The sequence below is a fragment of the Fukomys damarensis genome, unplaced genomic scaffold, assembly GCF_012274545.1.
Source record: "Fukomys damarensis isolate Sample0158 unplaced genomic scaffold, DMR_v1.0_HiC HiC_scaffold_17, whole genome shotgun sequence".
Taxonomy (NCBI): Eukaryota; Metazoa; Chordata; class Mammalia; order Rodentia; family Bathyergidae; genus Fukomys; species Fukomys damarensis.
The window spans coordinates 5,599,203-5,614,064 of NW_022900929.1; positions in this window are offsets into that span (position 1 = coordinate 5,599,203).

Sequence of the window (14,862 nt, forward strand, 5' to 3'; positions counted from 1 at the left end):
TCAGTTTTGGTTTGAAATTTACTTTGTCTGCAAATAAGATTGCTACCCCTGTTTTTTTCTGGGCTCCTGTCACATGGAGAATTGTTTTCTATCTTTTCACTTTCAGCCTATGGGCTTCTTTTTGCACTAGGTGTGTTTCTTGTATACAACATATTGTTGGATATTGCTTCTTATTCCATTTTGCCAGCCTATTTCTCTTGATTGGTGAGTTGAGGCCATTGACATTGATGGTTATAACCTATATATACTGACTTATTATTGACATGTTATTGGCCTTTTGTTGACTCTTTTTACTTTTTCACCTTCTCCTTTTAATTTCTTGCCTTGCCTATTTGATTTGGTCTGTTGGGAGCAGAGGCCCTTCTGATCCAAGTAACAATAACACCTGTTCTGAAAGAGACCTTTGGATGAGGCACCATGAGAATCATGGCCTCCCTTCTCCTGACTGCTTTTCTTTGCAGACAACCTTTGGTCCCTGAATTTCCCCAAGTAACCAGACCACCTGTCACTGGGGTGTCTTCTCTGAGTGGAGCTCTGCCCATCCCGGTCCCTGTTCCCATGTACCTCCTTTCATACGTGGCCAGTCTCTGACCATCATCCTCTCTCCCTGTCCATACCTCCTGGCCAGTTTCATTGCCTACTTCAGCCTGGCTGCCCTCATCTCCTGGCACTACCAGAGGATCCACTTTGTGGCACTGTGAGTGCTGCACCTCCCCCCATAGGCCACAGTCAGCCCCTGAGGGTTGGGAGAGGGGGACTCTAACGATGTGAAATTATTGTGTCATTGACTCTGTGTGGAAAACGATAACCAGGGAAGATGGTGCTCTAACACTTTTCATGGGAAAATGAACAAATGTCAGGGTTCAAGACACTGAAAAACACAGAGTCCCCCTAGACAGCACAGGCAGGAAGAAACCATATGTGGTCACCAGGCCACACACCTGAGGGGCAGCTATTTCTGACTCTTCTGAAGGTCTCTCGGGAGCAATGCCAAAGGTCATGCTGTCCCCACTCCTCTGCATTCTCAAGGCAATGTGTCATACATACCCTCCAAAGTGTTAAATGATCCCTGATGTTGTTTCTTCTAAAGCCAGGGGCTTTACCTGTGTTGCTTCACAATCAAACAAATACATGTCTGCAGCCTCATGGACCTCCTGACTGCTGCCTTGCTCATTGCTTCATCTAGCCCAGGCCAGATTCTTCCCTTTGAATTCCCCTTATCTACCATCTCTCTTCACCTAAACCAGCACATCACCCTCATGTCTCTTTCCTTCCTTTCACTGATTCTTCTGGAGTAGTAATCCTTGCTATCTCTTTCTAGAATATACTTCAGAACACTTTGAAGTGCTGGTTTGGTGTTCCAAATTCCATGGTGGTGTGGTCCCCAAAGATGTCAATGCTGCCATTGCCACCATCAAGACCAAGTGCAGCATCCAATTTGTGGACTAGTGTCCCACTGGCTTTGAGGTTGGCATTAATTGCCAGCCTCCCACTGTGGTCCCTGGTGGAGACCTGGCCAAGGTGCAGCAGGCTGTGTGCATGCTGAGCAACACCACAGCCATTGCTGGACCACAAGTTCGATCTGATGTATCCCAAGTGTGCCTTTTTTCACTGGTACATGGGTAAGGGGATGGAGGAACGGGAGTTTTCTGAAGCCCGAGAGGACATGGCTGCCCTAGAGGATTGTGAAGAGGTTGGTGTGCACCCTGTTGAAGGAAAGGGTGAGGAAGAAGAGGAATAATAGTTATCCATTCCTTTCAGCCCTGCAGCATGCCATGCTCCCAGAACCTCAGCTTCAGCATAGCTGAGAAATACTAAGGTTTTGTGGTTAGATCATCTTCACTTGATCATGTCCGAGATCTTCCGTGACAATGTCTCTTTTCCTGTGTACTTCTGATTTTTCCATCATATTTCTAAGTAAAATGCTTTAAGTTTAAAAAACAAAACAAAAAGATCAAGAAAAAATAAAACAGAACAAGAACAAAAGACGAAAAAAGAAGAAAATAACAAGGGGAAAAACTAAAGAGAAAAAAATGTCCAATTCAAAGTATGTTTCTATTGTCACTGGGAGACAACACCAGCAGAGTCTAGATTTGTTTAATCCCAGCAAGCCAGCTGGTGATTTATGGTGGGTAATACATAATGCCAACAAACCTGGACATTTAGTTCCACTGAAGTTCAGGCTGGTTTCTGGCTATGAGGATGGGACCAGATTTGTTCAGTCTTCCACAGTCCATGTGCCTCTTGTGGACTTGAACTCTATGCCCTGACCTGCCAATTTGAACTCAGCACTCTCACTGTGACACCAGGAACCACTAGATGGAGCTGGCCCATAGCTGTTCTGAGTTCTGAGCTCAGTTGGGCCCTCTCAAAGATGGCTACTGGCCAATCACGCGCTCTTGGGTGACATCTGAGTCTAAATATATCACCAGCCACTGTATTCTGCTGTGTCCACTGCTCTATTCCACTGACTGGTGTTTTTCTCCATGTAGGACTCTGTGGTCATTAGTGGTAACCATGTGTTTGCAGGTTTGACCTGTCCTGCTCAAGCAATGACTCCAGACTGTGGGACAAAGTGCTGTCTGACACCTCCCTCTTTTTCACTGAAGTCTCTTTCCCGGCTCTCCCTGTGGACTTCAATTCTTAATCAGATCCTTCCTTAGTCCTGAGGACCCACTTCTGTCCTCCTCATGCCGCTATATTCCAATGTCAGGACACCAAATCCCAGAGAGGTTTTTGCTGCTGCTCATCACTCCAATTTTCCTGGAAGTCCTCACTGATCTTTCCAAATGCCCTTTCCTGTGCCTTAGTTTGTTTTCTGTCCAGGTGTGCTCACACATTGATTCTGACAAACAATTTCGTATCTTTGAGTCAGTGAAAACATCACAATCTGGCTGGCTGGGTGTGGTGAGCAGATCTTTAGTCCCAGATACTCAGGAGGCCTGGCGGGGGGGCAACTTGTCTTCAAGGCTAACCTCAGAAACTTAATGTGACTGTTTCAAAACCAAAGGCAAAGAATGCAAACTCCAAAGCAACATTCTCCTCCTGAGCTGCCAGCTTCTGTATCCCAGCAGCTGTTTAGTAGGGTCCAATTCAAATATGGGATTTGGGATTCTGATTTTTCATCTCTTCCTCTTTTCCTGATCCTATGAAATGGGACCACTGTCTAAGGATGGATGTTGTGAAAGTACGTATGCATTCTTAAACACCCAGCTGGATCCTTTGCATTCTGCAAGTGTTTATGTTATAGCTTGATTTCATGAGGGAGTTAATATGGCAATACCATTCCTTCATCCCTTGGGAAAGAAAACCTAAGCAGTGGGAACTCTGTGCCAGGGAGTAGGAAGTGATGGGAAGGGTGATGTAGGAAACGCTGGTGGACTTCATGTACCCCATGAGCCAAGTTCTGTGTTGGCCATCAGGGAGGCGAGGGGTAGTGTAGAAAGAGACCCTCCCAGTGTTGCTTCCATGTACTGGGGAGACAGGCATATGCACACTGCACAAGCTGCAGGAAAGGGACAAAAAGTGGGGAGACTGATGGCAACTCCACCACATAACAGTGCAGGAGTCTTCCTAGGTATCTAAACCTGGCTCATCTTCATTTTCAGGTGGGAAGTTCTTTCACAAGGGCTCTCTGCAGGCCCAGCCTCCTCATGCAGGCCTAGTCTTGGGGAGCTGGACTGAGCTGATGGACTCTAGACCTGGAGAACCCTGCCTGTCCTTCCCAGAGCACTGACCCAGCTCCTTCATGGCAAACTACATGGAGGAGGAAAACCAGGTTCCTAAAGAGGGAATTTTCTCCTTCTATGGGAAGAACATCAAACAAGGGGCCAAGTTCTACAAACTGCACTTTCACTTCATCCTCTGCACGCATGGGAACCCTACAGTACCCTGGCAGGAGCATCACGAGGTAAGTAGAGGGGTTGTCAGCAATGAGGAAGAAAAGGGGCCCGGTCTGGAGAAGAGACGAGGTGAGGGTGAATGGGGACTAGAAGGAACTGGAGGTTGGACAGGGGCTGGTTTCTTGGAGGTCTTCATCCTCTCAGAGGGCTGTTTCTCCTCTCAGATCCAAGCTCATGATACTGAAATCTAGATGTGGCAGTGAGATCACACCTGTGCATTCTGGGGAAGTGCGGAACCTGAGAATATCAGCCTGAAGACAAGTATATCTGCATCCCTGGGGTACACAGAGCATGAGTTGCTGTCAACCTAGAAGTCCAGGAAACCCATCTGGGTCCTGTTTCACGATCCTCCCTTCCCATCTTTCCCGTGCAGACTGTGCACCAGTACAGTCACCCACCCAGGGTTGGCCTCCCACCCCCAAGCCAGAGTACACAGGACCACCAGGCACACATGTCCTTGGAGAGGGGGGCTGGGTGCTGGAATCTCAATGTGAAATCTGGCATTGAAAGCACATTTTCCTGGAGAAGCAGTTTTGGTAGAGGTAGAAATCCTTTCACTATCATTAGCTGGGTCCATAGGACACTTTGCAGGAAATGTTGGTTTCTGTCCAGAGTGAGTGTCACCCAGCCATTAACTTGAAGTTCCACCATAAGTTCTCTTTTATTCAGTTGGCACTGATTTGAAACTTTAGGGATTTAAAACTTTCAAACTTTAGGGACAGCAAAAGAGGACATTTATTTATAACAAAGACATGTTTTATTGACTTTTCATTAACAATAATTGTACCTTGGGTAACCTCATTGGCAATGATACTCTACTGTGCAAGCTAACAAAGTAAATATTTTATAGTACAATACTAAAGTAGAGAAAACAGGCCACATATCCAGAAATAGAATCAATGTATTCCTAACTGCATGTTCATCCCAGTTCGCCTGCACATGGTGATTATGGCCTAAGTCCCATGAGACACCTGTTTCCTGGCTAGGTGACATTCTCCCCTTGAACAATTACTCTCCTCTTCTTGAACAATTACACATGTTCCCCTCAAGTAGATGGTCACAGTACAATAAAGAAAGGTCAACCAAAGTCTGAGGACCTCAACTGGAAATGATGGTTCAGAATTTGGGTTAAGAATGAAAGGTTAGGGGCTGGGGTGGGTAGCTCAGTGGTGCCACCACCTGCCTCACAAGCAAAAGGACCTCAGTTTGATCCCCAGTACCCGCCCCCAAAAAGGAATGAAAGGTTAGCAAGAAAACTGGATTAATAAGGTGCTAGAAACTAGTTAGAATTCACTTAGAGTGTTAATCCTCTCCTCTAGAAAATACAGTCCCATGATGTCTGGCATTTCTCTTCCACCCACATCTTTTGGCCCAGGGCAGATGAGCATTTTCAGCCTGAAGACCAGGCGGCCAGTAATGACAGCCATGGCAGGGAACAAGGAGTTTCCTGTTCAGATCATGCAAAGGAATGCAGATTCTTCCATCAGAAGGAATTCAATGGATGACTCCATCATACTCCCAGGAGCTCAAATCCACAGAGGGGCAAGGACCCATACAATTTTCAGACCATTCATCCTGAGGCACCTTGTAATTTTACATTCTCCTTACAGATATCAGTTGGAAGATCTTTTTTCTTTTTCCTTTCAATTGTTTGGTTTCTACAGTTTGAAACTATTTGAAAGTGACTTTTGGTTATTCTGAGTAGGAAAGAAGCACTTTTAAAATACAACATAAAAGCCATAGGATTGTCAAGATTGCTTTAGTATATGTTGTAAATCTGATAGGTTTATTTTGAACATATGAACCTAGACCTGTCATTATGCTTTTTAAAAGTACTGTTGTTTTGAAAGTGTGCTCTGAAAAAGAACAATTTCTGACTTTCCTCAATGAAAATGATAGCAGCACCTGAGGGGCAACAGGACCAGAAGAGAAAATGACATGGATTCCCAACTTAAGGGGGGCATGTGTCACCAGAGATCACCTTGGTCTGTTATGAGGTCCTGACCAGGCAGAAAGTAGGTGCTACCCAGGCCCTCACTCAGCTGTTCCTCCAGGAGCCTCACACTGAGGCCCTGCGCCCTAGTAAGACTTCTCTGGCTGGGGCCATTTGAAACTCCTGGCCTCTCTCCTTAGTTCTCAGGGAACCCATTTGCTCTAACTTAAAAGACCCCCCTTTGATCCAAGTGACCTCATTACCTACTCTGAGAGACCCTTGGAAGAGCAACCCTGGGCATCATGGTCTCTCTTCTCCTGACTGCTCTCATTTTCAAAAAACCTCCAGTCCCTGACTTTCACCAAGTAACCAAGGCATCCACTCTGAAGTTTCTTCTCTGACTGGGGCCCTGCTCCTTTCCTATCCATGTCCCTACAACCTTCCTCCTCCATCTTTGCCTGCTCTCTGAGTGTTCTCCTCTCTCCCTCTAAGTACCTCCTGGCCATGGTCATCGCCTACTTCAGCTGGGCTGGCATATTCCCCTAGCAGTACCAAAGGACCCACTTCTTCCTGGTGCTGTGGGTACTGCCTCTCCCATCACAGGTCACAGTCAAACCCTGAGAGTGGAGAGTGGGACTCCAACCTGTCCTCTGGTTTTAAACCTATCTGTATTGCTGACTCTGTAGAACCTAGGTGTCACAACACAATGTTCTGGTATTTCTCTTAGTAAAACTCCCAATCCACCTTCACTTTGGTTAAAAGATGTCACCAAGGGAAAGAGAGCTTACAGATGCAGAGGTGGGAAGAGCCCACACATGGTCTTAGGGGCAGCCATTTCTGACCCTTCAAGGGTCTCCCTGCATAACAATACCAGATGTCTTTCTGTCCCCTCTTCTGGGATTCCAAGACCCATGACCCATGCATGCCTTCCTTATAGACACAGACTGTAATTTGCTCTCTGACAAGCCAGGAAGTGGATTCTGTTGCCTGATCAGCCTTCAGAGATGGACCAACAGCTTACTTGCCTCATGACTACTGCATTGCTAATTGCTTCAAAGGGCATTTAGAACCATCTGTGAGCCCTTGGAACACACCCATCTTTGTTATTCCTAAAAGGTAAGGCTAATGCCATTTGCTTTAGGTTTTACTTGCAGTTAATGCAAGCCTCATTCTGATGCGGGCACTGCAGCCTGGCTTATCAAACCCAGTAGCAATTCTACAGAAGTGGCCACTTATAATTATACATTTAAAAGACAGCTCAACATTTCTTCATGGCCAAGTGACCAACCTTAATTTGCCTTTTCAGTACCTAGTACAAATTTTAAAGATCTGATGAAGCACTTTCAGTGGACTGTGCTGCCTCAAGGAATGGCTAACAGCCTCACACTGTGTTAACTTGTTGTAGCACAGGCTCAAGCTACTTGCAAATTATTTTTTACTATATAGTTAACACATTATATGGATGATATATTAATCTCTGTGAATACACATCAGCTACTTTTATAGGCCTTCACTGTTGCAAAGGATTTAGTGCATTTTGGATTGTGTACAACACCTAAAAAGGTTCAACTATCTGAGCCTTATAATTACCTGGGTACCTTGTTAGCAGAGTGATCTGTTAAGCCACAAAAGATACAATTTAGGACAGACAAATTAAAAACACTAAATGCTTTTCAGAAATTATTAGGTATAGTGATTAGATTAGGCCTAAAATCAGGATAGCAAATTGTGGAATTTGTCTGAAATATTACAGGGAGATTCTGATCTTAATCCCCCTAAAAATTAACTCCATAGGCACAAAAGGAGTTACAATTAATAGAATAAAGAATACATAACTGTCAGGTTTTTCATACAAGCTCTAACTATCCGGTTCATTTGTTTGTGCTTAAAACCCCCATTCGCCTACAGGTTTACAGGACAGTGGTATGAGAAACATGTCTTTCCCATGGTTGTTTTTATCTAACCAGTTAGTGAAATCTCTATAATTATACCTAGAGCAAATGGCAAAAATAGTTTCCATGGGATGTAATCATACCTGACAATTATTTGGGGCTGATCCTCATTTCATCATTGATAAGGCTCAAATGCAGATGCTGCTACAAACTGCTTTGTATTAGCAAGTAGCCTTTGCAGAATTCATTGGATGGATAGATAATCATTACCCTAGTGATTATTTCATTTTTTTGCATAACATGAGTTTATTCTCCCCAAGGTTACTCAATTTCAGCCAATGCAATCTATTTCACTGATGACTCTTCTGAGGACCAAGCAGCAATTTGGAGCTCATCCTTTAGCCATGTGTTGCCTATACCTGGTCTCTCTGCTTACAGGTCAGAATTGCTATTCATTTTATTTGTGATTGGAAACTTCCCTTCCCAACCACTTAATATTTTTAGTGATTCCTCTTATGCAGTTTTTTTGTTTTGTTTTGTTTTTGTTGTTGTTTTTGGTTCCGGGGATCAAACTCAAGACCTTGCACTTGCAGAGCAGGTGGTGGCATCACTGAGCTAAATCCCTGGCCCTGCAGTTGGTTTGACTCAAAGACTGGAAGGAGCTATGGTCCGCTCTACCTTAGAACCTAAATTATTAAACTTGTTTTTAAGATTACAAAGACCATACATTAAAGAACATATTTGATCACATACCAATCTTCCTGGACCACGTTTGTATGGCAAAGCACAAGCAGATCGGCTTATAGGATTTCTTGCTGATTTTGATCAGGCGAAAGAATCACATAGCTATTTTCATCAGAACTCGAAGGCTCTACAACATGATTTTCTTTTCTTTTTCTTTCTTTTTGTTTTTTGAGACAGGGTCTCACTGTACAGTTGATACTGACCTGGAACTCACTATGTAGCCCAGGCTGGTCTCAAACTCACAGTGATCCTCCTGCCTCAGCCTCCCAAGTGCTGGGATTACAGGCGCACGCCACCACGCCCGGCCTTACAACATGATTTTAAACTGTCTCAAGCCATATAGTCATGGCCTGTCCTAGTTGCCAGCTGATTCCACAGCTCATTCCCCTCAAGGAACTAATCCTTGAGGCCTAGCTAGTCATATGATTTGGCAGATGGATGTGACACATGTCCCTTCTTTTGGAATGTCTCGATTTGTACATGTTTCTACAGATACATTTTCACACATGATACATGTCACATGTCACTCTAGTGAGAAAGGACACCATGTTCAAACAACACTGCTTGTCCACCTTTGCTACCATGGGAGTGCTCAAAAACATTATGACTGACAATGGCCCATCATATGTTAATAAATTTATTCAAAAATTATTTTGGTATATTAAGCATAATGCTGTTATCCCATATAATCCACAAGGACCAGCCATACTAGAAAGAGCCATGTCACCCTGAAACATCAATTGCTTAAACAATCAAAAGGGAAAAATCAGGTGCTTCCACAAGCCCATTTAGATCTAGCTGTTTTTGTACTTTTTTAAAAAAAATTAATTTATTGGTACATTCTAGGTAGACAGTACAGTTACATTCATTACTGGGATCTTGTACCTTTACATGCCAGGTCTTGGTTCTCATTTTCTCCCCTTGTCCCTACCCTCCCTTCATCCCCTCCTCCCCTCTGCACCTTCAAATGCTTTAATTCCATTTTTACATTTTCTCATATTTTTTTCCTTTTCCCTTATTCCCTCTTCCCTATCCTTCTCACTGTACTTATTTTTTTAAATCTTGCAGCAGGTTCCACACAATAGCTTGCTATGCTCCATTGGCATATAGAGGCCAAAGCTAAGACAAAGAAATCATAAGTCATTTGGAAAGATGTTCCACTTAGAGTAGAACCTCCACTTTAAGAGATACAGTGTTCTACCCCACAAAATCATAATATACATTCTTTTAGGCTGCACACAGGTCATTCTCCAAAACAGATCACCTACTAGCTCACAAAACATGTTTATATAAATGCAAAGGAATTGAAGTTATCCCATGTATATATTATACCATAGTGCGATTAAACTGGAGATCATCTCAACAGCATAAGAAACCATAAGAACTTCACGAATTCACAGAAATTGAGTCTCCTGAACAACCAATGGGACACAGCAGATATTAGAGAGTTTTTAAAATTTAATTATAATGTCAGTACAATCTATAGGAATCTATGGGTACAATACATGGGAAATTCATAGCAGTGAATACCACACTAGAAAAACAGAGTGAACTCAACCTAAGGGTGAATCTTAAGCTCCTAGAAAAAGAAGTGCAAGAGAAATCCAAAGCTCATAAAAGGGAGGAAATTACAAAGATCAGAGCAGAAATCAATACAATGGAGATTAAGAGAATGATACAAAAAATCAATGAATCAAAGAGTTGGTTTTTCAAAAGAATAAATACAATTGAAAAGCCCTTAGCCAACCTTATTTTTAAAAAATGGCTCAAATTCATGCAATTAGGAATGAAAATGGTGAAGTCACAACAGACCCAGCAGAAACCCAGGGGATCAATACTTCGAGAACCTGTACTCTAATAAAATGGAGAACACAGAAGAAATGGACAGATTTCTATATGAACTACCAAAGTTGAATGAAGAAGATATAAAAATTCTAAACACCTCAATTACAATCAGTGAAACTGAAAATGTAATTAAAAATTTACCAACAAATAAAGCCCAGGTCCTGATGGCACCACTGCTGAATTCTACAACACATTTAGAGAAGAACTATTGCCACTACTACTTAAACTCTTCAATGAAATTGAAAGGAAAGCAATACTTTCAAATTCATTCCTGGAAGCAAGTGTTACTTTGATTCCAAAACCAGGGAAAGACCCAACCAAAAAAGAGAACTAAAGGCCGATCTCCCTAATGAACATAGATACAAAAATCCTCAATAAGATACTGGTAAACAGAATACAGAGGGTCATCAAAAAGATCATATATCCTGACCAAGTTGGATTTATCCCAAGGATGCAAGGATGGTTCAATATACACGAATCAATAAATGTAATACACTATATTAACAGAGTCAAGGACAAAAACCATATGATCATTTCAATAGATGCAGAAAAAGCACAAAATTCAACACCCATTCATGATGAAAAAATTGCAAAAAATTGGAATAGATGGGCTTTATCTCTATCTGATAAAGGCTATCTATGAAAAACCAACAGCCAACATCATAATAAATGGTCAAAAACTGAAAACCTTCACACTAAAAGCAGGAACAAGACAAGGATGTCCACTATGACCACTCATGTTCAATATAGTTCTGGAAACATTAGCCACAGCAATTAGACAAGAAAAAGAAATAAAAGGAATGAAGATAGGAAAGGAGAAATTAAACTGTCATTATATGCTGACAATATGATACTCTATATAGAAGACCCAAAAATCTCCACCAAAGACTTCTAGCCTTAATTGACAGATTCAGTAGAGTAGTTGGATACAAGGTCAACACTCAAAAATCAATAGCCTTCTTGTACAAAAATAACAGAACCACTGAGAGAGAAATTAGGGAAAAAGTCCCTTTCACAATAGCTTCCCCCCAAAAAAAATTAAGTATCTAGGAATCAATCTAACAAAGGAAACAAAAGACCTCTACATTGAGAACTACAACACTCTGAAAAAAGATATTGAAGAGGTTACAAGAAAATGGAAAAACATCCCCTCTTCTGGGTAGGAAGAACCAATATAGTGAAAATGGCCATCCAAAACTGCTATACAGATTCAATGCAATTGGTATTAAAATCTCAACAGTGTATTTCACAGAACTAGAGAAACAACCCAAAAATTCATTTGAAATTGGAAGAGACAAAAGCTATTCCAGGCAACAGAGACATGGCAGGAGGTATCACAATTCCCAACCTAAAACTATACTACAAAGCCACTGTGATAAAAACAGCATGAAACTGGCAAAGAAACAGACCTGACAATTAGCGGAATTAGAGCATGCAGAAACAACTCCTGACATACTCAGCTACCTCATCTTTGACACAGGAGCCAATGATCCTCACTGAAGAAAAGATAGCCTCTTTAATAAATGGTGTTGGAAAAATTGGATTTCAACTTGCCAAAGATTAAAATCAGACCCCTATCTTTCACCATGTACTGCACTAAAACCAAAGTGCATTTATGATCTAAATATTAAAACAGAAACACTAAACTTGCTGGAAGATATGTTAGGTAGAACTCTCGAAGATACTGACATAGGAAAAGACTTTAGGAACAAATCCTCAGTAGCACAGGAACTAGCACAATGAATCAACTACTGGAATCTCATCTTATTAAAAAGCTGCACTGGGCCGGCCTGCTTGGGCCCGTTTGGCGGGCCCTGCCTGCATGCCACCAGCCCCAGTGAGGAAAGCGAGATTTGGAAGGCAGCTCTGAGATTTGCTCTCCCTCTGGCCTGCTTGGGCCCATTCAGTGGGACCGGGTAGCCGCGCCCTCCCCTGCTGTGCCCTCCCCTGCCTTCTCCACTACCAGCTCCAGCAAGGAAGGTCCCGCCTCTGAAACCACCCCCACACCCCACTTTCAGACCTCCTGACTGGGCCAGTCCTTGGACCCACTCTGCAGAGGCATAGGTAGCCATAAAGGGTATTTTTCTGAGCTCCCAACTTTGAACATCTTTAAAGAATGGGTGGGGGAAACCTGTAATAGAACTGTGTGGAGTTCAACCCTGCAGGTCGGAGAACTCAATTTGCACCTTGTGGCCTGAGGTCAGTCTGAGTCATGGGGATCTGCTATTGGCTAGCTGAGATCAGGGGACTTGAGTCTGCACATGGCTGTGCACATGGTATATTATGACAGCAGAGATATAGCCTGAAAGAGGCCCTTCAAATTCATTTTTTTCTTTCTTTTCCTCATTCTACTCTGCAAATTCTTTCTCTTTTCTGTTCTCTTTCTCCAACTCAGTCTCTTGCTCCACCATATTATCCCTCATATCACTTTCTGTTACTGCTCCTGCCCTAACTCAGACTTCTTCTTTTATCATTTTTTCTTTATGTTCTTTTCCTCTGTCATTTTACCTCACTCATGGGTCAATAGTTTCAAGGGAAAGTGAGCCCCTATTACTGTTAAGGACAACCCAACAACAAAAATAAAAATGAGAAAACACTTAAGCAAGACACAAAGACGGACTTCCAGTTCACCAATGGCAAACAGTAGGGCAAATGAGAATGAAAAGTCTGACAGTGAACCAGCAGGACACCCTGAACCCATAGCACAGGAAGTAACAAAACAGATCAATCAGGCTTAAGAAAAATTCACAACAGAAATAATTTCCCAGGTAACCATAGAGATGGTGAGCAAAACAGAAGTCATGATTCGAGACTCTAGAACAGAAACTGAGAAAAAAATAGATGAGCTCAGGACCACGATAGAAGCCATGACGGCTCAGCATAAGAAAGAAATGGAAACAATGAAGGCCCAACAGAGGAAAGAAATGGAATCCATAAAACAGATTCAAACAGATATCCAAGAGATTAAAAACTATATTGAAAGTGTATGCAACAGAATAAAAGATTGCAAAGATAGAATTTCAGATATAGAAGATAGGATTGCAGTCAGTGACCATGAAAAGAGAGGTCTTTTAAAAACAGTAAGGGAGCATGAGAAATCAATCCAACAACTCCTAGATGATGTAAAGAAGAATAACATAAGACTGATGGGAATCCGTGAAGTAGCAGGAGAAAATACAAATGATTTAAAAAATCTGTTCACAGAATTAATGATAGAAAACTTCCCAAACAGAAGGGAAGAATTAGACATACAGATAAGTGAGGCATATAGGACTCCAACTAGCCACGATAAAAAAAAAAAAAAATCTACACCCAGACATATAATAATCAAGATCTCAGAAATCCAACAGAAGAACAAAATACTACAAGCAGTAAGAGAAAATAAACAAACTGCATGCAAAGAAAGGCCCATCAGAATCACAGCACACTTTTCAACATAAACCCTCAGGTCAAGGAGAGCCTAGAGTGAGGTATTTCAAGTCCTAAAAGAAAACAACCTCCAACCTAGAATGATATATCCTGCAAAACTCTCTTTCAGAATGGATGGGGAAATAAGATACTTCCATGACAAAGAACACCTGAGAAATTTCACAAACAACAAACCAGCACTACAAGCAATTCTAAACAGTATCCTAGAAAAAGTCAATGAAGGTCACAACGCCATAAGGCCCAACAGAGCAAAGCAAATAGGCAAGGCAAGAAACTAAAAGGAGAAGGGGGGAAATGCAAAAAGAGTCAACAAAAGGCCAATAACATGACAATAATAAGTCAGTACATATCAGTTATAACCATCAATGTCAATGGCTCAATTTACCAATCAAGAGGAATAGACTGGCAGAATGGATTAAGAAGCAAAATCTAACAATATATTGTATACAAGAAACAAACCTAGTGCAAAAAGAAGCCTATAGACTAAAAGTGAAAGGATGGAAAACAATTCTCCATGTGACCGGAGCTCAGAAAAAAGCAGGGTTAGCAATCTTACTCACAGACAAAGTAAATTTCAAACCAAAACTGATTAAGAGAGACAAAGAAGGCCACTACATTCTTGTAAAGGGAACAATTCAAGAGGAACAGATGACAATCATAAACATATATGCACTCAATATTAATGCCCCCAACTATATAAAACAAATATTAAGTAACATGAAAAACCAAATAACCACTAATACAATTTAGTGGGGGATCTAATTACCCCACTATCACAAGTAGACAGGTCATCCAGGGAGAAAATCAACAATGAAATACTAGAACTCAACCAAGCTTTTGAACATATGGATTTATTAGACGTCTATAGAGTGTTCCACCCCACAAAATCAGAATATACATTCTTTTCAGCTGCACATGGGTCATTCTCCAAGACAGACCACATACTAGCTCACAGAACAGGTCTGAATAAATGCAAAAGAATTGAAGTTATCCCCTGTATATTATCAGATCACCGTGCAATCAAGCTGGAGATCAATAGCACAAGAAACTGGAGGAACTTCACAAACACATGGAAATTGAACAACACTCTCCTGAACAATGGATGGATCACAGAGGA